Here is a 5976-nt window from a genome sequence, read left to right as displayed (position 1 = left end):
GCTTCATTATTTTTTGAGCTATGTCATCTTACCAAAATTTTCAAATCATTCTCAAATAAGTGACATAGAACTCCAATTAATGTATGCTTTAAAGTTTAACATCAAGATCAATTAGGCTCTAATGATAATGAGACAAATGTCGACTATTAGAGGTACTTAAAGTCCTTTGCCATATGCAATATTCATAACCAACATTCTTCACCATTTCAGTGTCTCTACAAATGGTGAAAAAAAGGTGCCTCTGAATCTTCAAGAAATCCAAATTGATGTGGAAGTGATCCACAAAATGGTTTTCACCCAAGACCCTCGAACCCGCACCTATAAACAAAGAACCGATAAACCGACTACTGCTACTGAACCATCTGAACCTGAAAATCACAACAGTTTGAGTTTCATGCTCAATCGTCCTCATCTGCTGCTATGCCTACGAACCAAATGATTATGGATGAGTTGTTTTCTCTCTGAGGCTACATCACTAACCAGATGGATGCTCTCGACTCTCAGAATCAACCAATATTAACTTCATTACCTCTCCTATAGGATGGATAGCATGGATATGGATGAAGACAATTCTGAGCCCGAGTCTTATAATATCTGTTGTTAGGATTTTCTGGTTGTATTGTTTTCAAAATTCGGACAAATTTTTTATTCTGCTTATTTGTTGTTTTTAAGTTATTGCTGCATATTCCCGGACAAGTTACTTTATGAATTTTGTGCTTTATTGTTCCATTCATGGATACATGTTTGAAACATCTTATTTATGCATTGCAATAATTTATTATCTATATCTTGATCCATACATGAGTATATGATATCATATTGATTATATAAGTGTATGTATGCTATATATATCGTGCTGGAATCTCTTTGCTTTTCTATTTCTTAATGAAGTCAAAAGGGGGAGAAAAGTTGGGAGAAGTGTATTTTCTGTAAAATTATTTCAGGCACATTACTCTAAAATAAAGGGGATCATACAAGATAGGGGGAGCATACTCAAGTCAAACTTCAACATATCTCAAAGTATGATGCTCTCAAGAAGACTACACTATCAAAAAGATATTGGTTTGTCATCATCAAAAAGGGGGAGATTGTGAAGAAGATCTTTGCTCCTGACCTTGGCAAGGTTTTGATGAAGACACCAACATCACCAAAAAGAAGAAAAGGAAGATTACTTATGAAGACCAAGAAGATTAAAGCTTCAAGACAATTAGTCTAAGTCTAAATAGGTACTTCTATCATATACACTTTAATATACCAAAGTAGTAATGCTCAAAATATTTTAAAAGAAATTGAAACACTTCAAGTTTTAAATGAAATTTTTTTTCAAAATACTGTGTAACATGTTACTGAAATTTGAGTAAGAGGTTACATAAGTGAGAATCAGTGATCCAACAAAATTTGAATTGGAGTAACCGATTACTCAAATTTGAGTAACCGATTACTCTAAGTGAATTTTAATTCACTGTTGGACAGAAAGTTTGAGTAACCGATTACTCAAGTGAGTAACAGATTACTCAATGTAATTTTTCAAAACATCATGTTTGGGTAACCGATTAGCCACTTGCTGTAATCGGTAACTAAGAGTTGTTACATCAGTTTTTCAGATTTGAAACTCAAGGGTTTTCATCCCAAACGAAATGCCTTTATTCCAAACAACTCCTACTCTTTCATAAAGGCACAATGACTGATTAGAAAGCTTATTTAAAGTCTTAGAACTCACAATCATTTAACAAATCTTTCATAACTCTTTCACACTTTTCTCACAACTTTCCTACACTTTTCTGAAATAGTTTTCTGCACTACTTGCAACTTGAACTCAAACTTTCAAAGTTATATTTTTGAGTTGCTTGAAGTAAAGTGTTTCAAAGTTTTATAAACTTAAAGAGCATTATTACTAAGTATACAAAAGATTTGATTGGATTGCAAGTGTTATTATATTTCATACTTGTAAAGGCAATCCAAGTCATCATTGTAATTCTTCATTCATTGTAATTACTTTCTTTCACAAGGGTGTGAATAGAAAGGGGATAGAGTTACTTGGAAAGGTGTTTTCCAAGGGTATAAGTATTAGTGAGTATGTAAGGTACATAGAGATCTCGGGGTGAGATATTGTAATTACAACTCATAATATTTAGTGGAAAAACTCTTGTGTTCCAAGAGTACTGGACGTAGACTTTGGTGGACAAGAAGGTGAACCAGTATAAAACATATGTGTACTCTCTTCTCCCTTACCTCTTTGATTTATTCTTTCATGAACCTATAGTAGAAGAATCACAAAAGATATCATTAAGAAGATCTCAAAGAGAAAGACGATATGCTATTTCTGATATTATGTGGTTTACCTACATGAGTCAGAATGTGACATAGGAATTGAGAATGACCCAATTACATTTTCACAAGCCATGGATAGTAATAATGCCGATAAATGGTTAAATGCCATGAAATATGAGTTAAAATCTATGAAACAAAATGAGGTTTGGGACCTTGTTGAGTTACTAGAAGATTACAAAATAGTTGGTTGTAAGTGAGTTTTCAAAACCAAATGTGATTCTTATGGTAACTTAGAACGTTATAAGGTCAGACTTGTAGCAAAAGGCTATACTGAGAAAGATGATATTGACTATAAAGAGACATTTTCACCAGTCTCTAAGAAAGACTCATTTAGGATTATCATGACATTGGTGGCTCATTATGATTTGGAGTTATACAAAATGGATGTGAAAACCACCTTTCTAAATGGGGATTTAACAGAAAAGGTCTATATGGATCAACCAATAGGATTCATAGAGAAAGAAAAAGAACATATGGTGTGTAAACTTAAGAAATCAATATATGGACTAAAACAAGCTTCACGATAGTGATATCTTAAGTTTAATGATACTATTGTATCATTGGGTTTAAGGAAAACATTGTTGATCAATGTATATATCTAAAGGTTAGTGGGAGTATGTTTATCTTTTTGATTCTATATGTTGATGACATATAGCTTGCAATTAATGATCTTGGTCTTTTAAATGAGACTAAGATGTTTCTCTCTAAAAAAATTGAAATGAAAGATATGTGTGAGGCAAGCTATGTGATTGGAATATAAATATTTCGTGATAGATCGCATAGACTTTTAGGCTTGTCTCAGAAAGCATATATTAACAAAATTTTATAGAGATTCAGAATGGATAAATGTTCAGCATCTCCCGTTCTAATTAAAAAAAGAGACAAGTTTAGTGTCATGCAATATCCAAAGAATGATTTGAAACGAAAGCAAATGGAAGAAATTACTTATGCATCTATAGTTGGGAGTTTAATGTATGCTTAGACTTGTATGCGATCAGATATTAGTTTTGTAGTTGGAATGTTAGGAAGATACCAGAGTAATCATCGTATAGAAAGTTGGAAAGCTGCAAAGAAAGTTCTGAGATACTTACAATGTAATTGGATAGTCAGATTCAGACTTTTCCGGATGCATAGACACAGGAAAATCTACTTTTGGTTATGTATATTTATTAGCTGGAAAGCTATCTCATGGAAGAGTTTGAAGCAGACTGTCATTGTTGCATCCACTATGGAAGCTGAATTTGTGGCATACTTTGAGGCCACAATTCATGCTAAATGGCTACGGAACTTTATTTCAGACTTGGGGTTGTCGACAATATTGTCAAGCCGCTGAAAATTTATTGTGATAATTACGCAGAAGTCTTCTTTGATGTTAAACATATGGAGGTGAAATACTTTGATGTTAAATAAGAAGTTCAGAAACTTAGAGTGTCAATTGAACATATTAGCATTAACCTTATGATTGCAGACCATTTAACGAAAGAGTTACCGCCCAAAATATTTACTAGTCATGTCAAAAATATGGGTATTATGTCTACGAATGAATGTTGAATATTATGTTATAAATAAAGTCTCAATATTTTGGTGAAGGTGCAAGCATGCATCACATATGTTTTGATGAAGACAAAGGACACTATGAATACTCATTTTTGTCCGGCCCATAAAACGCCTAAAAAAGCACATTTCTACCATTAAAATATATTTTTCAGAAAATGATTATATAATTATTTCGAAAATCACAAAAATAAATAAATAATTGAAAATGACTAATAAAGTGGTTGGTAGTGGAAGGGAGTTTTTGATCTTGGAGAAAATCCATCCTAGTTTTTAGGAGGAGATGGTTTTCTCCATTATTTTTTAAAGATAGGTTTAAGGCTCTCAAAAGGGGGAAGCAATTCTCAACAAAAAAAGGGTGTTCCTTCTTCCTCCCTATAACAACATAGCCCCCACTATCATTGGCAATTTGGGCAAAGCCCATGGGGCATGCCCGCCCGCACATTTTGGGCAGCCAGGGCATGAAAATTGTGTCAAACTGCCCTAAAATGCCTGTCCAACATACCCTTTTCGCTCATAGGCATTTCTAATTGGCGGGCAGGGCGGCCCTTAGGCATCAATGAACACTAAAATAAGAAATTTGATGGGTAAAGTATGACAAGTAATTCATGTTCTCACAACTTGAGTGCATGTAGCAATTTTCCAAAATATAGTATCTTACCAATTAAATGCATTTCCGGTTTATGCAAAACAAGATGTTATGTTTTGTATTTTTAATCCTATTGTCAAACTATGTATCCATGTAATTTCAAGTATTACGTCATTTTTAGTTTTTTTTTTTTAATTTATGGCGGCCCGCAAGCCTGCCCTACCCATGTTATGGCGGACAAGGCATGATATTTCATGCCCTATTTAAAAACGGACATGTACATGCCCACCCTAATTTTAGCGGGTATTGTGTGGACATGGGTTGGGCATGCAGGTTGCCCTAATTGCCAATGCTAGCCCCCACCTTAGCACTCTCACAATATCCCTCAACCTCTCTCTCACCCTACACCCTTCATCATCAAACAACCTCCTCCAACAAAAAACACACAACCTAAAAACCTCTCTTGCTCAAGAACCCAAAAACCATTCAACAACAAATCCAGAAAATCTTCAATCATCAAAACAAATCCAACAAAATCCAAGCAAAAGGGATATCGAGAACAAAAACAAAAAGCATCCATTTAATTATGTGATTTACTTGCATACTCTCATTGCTTAAATACCCATCACTGAGTACACATGACACACGTAACTAGCTATAGTATCTAGAGCACTAGTTTTTTTTGCATATACAAGAGTTAGAGCAAGAAACATAACTAAGGATGTCGAGGTTCATCAAGAGCAAGGTGAATACTCTGCTAAGGATTACCAGGACCAACCACCATCACCATTGTTTGCTTTACATTAACTGAAAAAGTGGTCCTTGTACACAGCCATTATAGTCAAGTTCATAGCAACACTACTCTTCCTTTACATTACCATCTTGACCATTATTGGGTATAATAGCGGGACCATATACAAACAAGAGTAGTATTGAATGTGGTGGAGTTGGTTTTTTGGGTATTGCTTGATCCTTTGGCGGCATGAACTTCATTCTTGTTTACTGCACTGTTGGAATCTCCGGAGGACACATCAACCCAGCTGTCACATTTGGGCTATTTGTGGGATACAAGATATCACTAATAAGGGTGTTCTTATACATAGTAGCACAAAGTGCTGGTGCTATCAGCGAAGCTGGACTAGCCAAGGGGTTCCAAAAAATCATACTTTGATAGGTATGGTGGTGGTGCCAACTTTGTTCATTTTGGCTACAATAAAGCATAATCTTCCGCCAGTGCAGGTAAGTATACATTCACTTCTCATTATATTAGCTTTTGTCTTTTATTTAACATATATAATAATTAATAAAAAGCTAAAATAAAAAAAACAAAGAAGAAAACAGTAGCTAGAAAGGAAATGGTTTTCATTAGTAAAATAAATAAAAAACTAAACAATGAAATTTATCTATGGTTAATAAGTAGATATGGATATCGGTGTGCATTGCTTATAAAAGATATATTTAACATTTGATTATTTTAAAAACGTTAATTTAATTGGTTGTAC

General features: G+C 34.1%; 1 pseudogene; it reads left to right on the top strand.

The window, feature by feature from the left end:
• The first annotated feature begins 2402 nt into the window (after positions 1-2402).
• Positions 2403-5697, top strand: LOC109339551 (annotated as a pseudogene).
• The last annotated feature ends 279 nt before the right edge of the window (positions 5698-5976 follow it).

The sequence above is a fragment of the Lupinus angustifolius genome, unplaced genomic scaffold, assembly GCF_001865875.1.
Source record: "Lupinus angustifolius cultivar Tanjil unplaced genomic scaffold, LupAngTanjil_v1.0 Scaffold_81_25, whole genome shotgun sequence".
NCBI lineage: Eukaryota > Viridiplantae > Streptophyta > Magnoliopsida > Fabales > Fabaceae > Lupinus > Lupinus angustifolius.
This window is presented reverse-complemented; position numbering and strand designations above follow the sequence as displayed.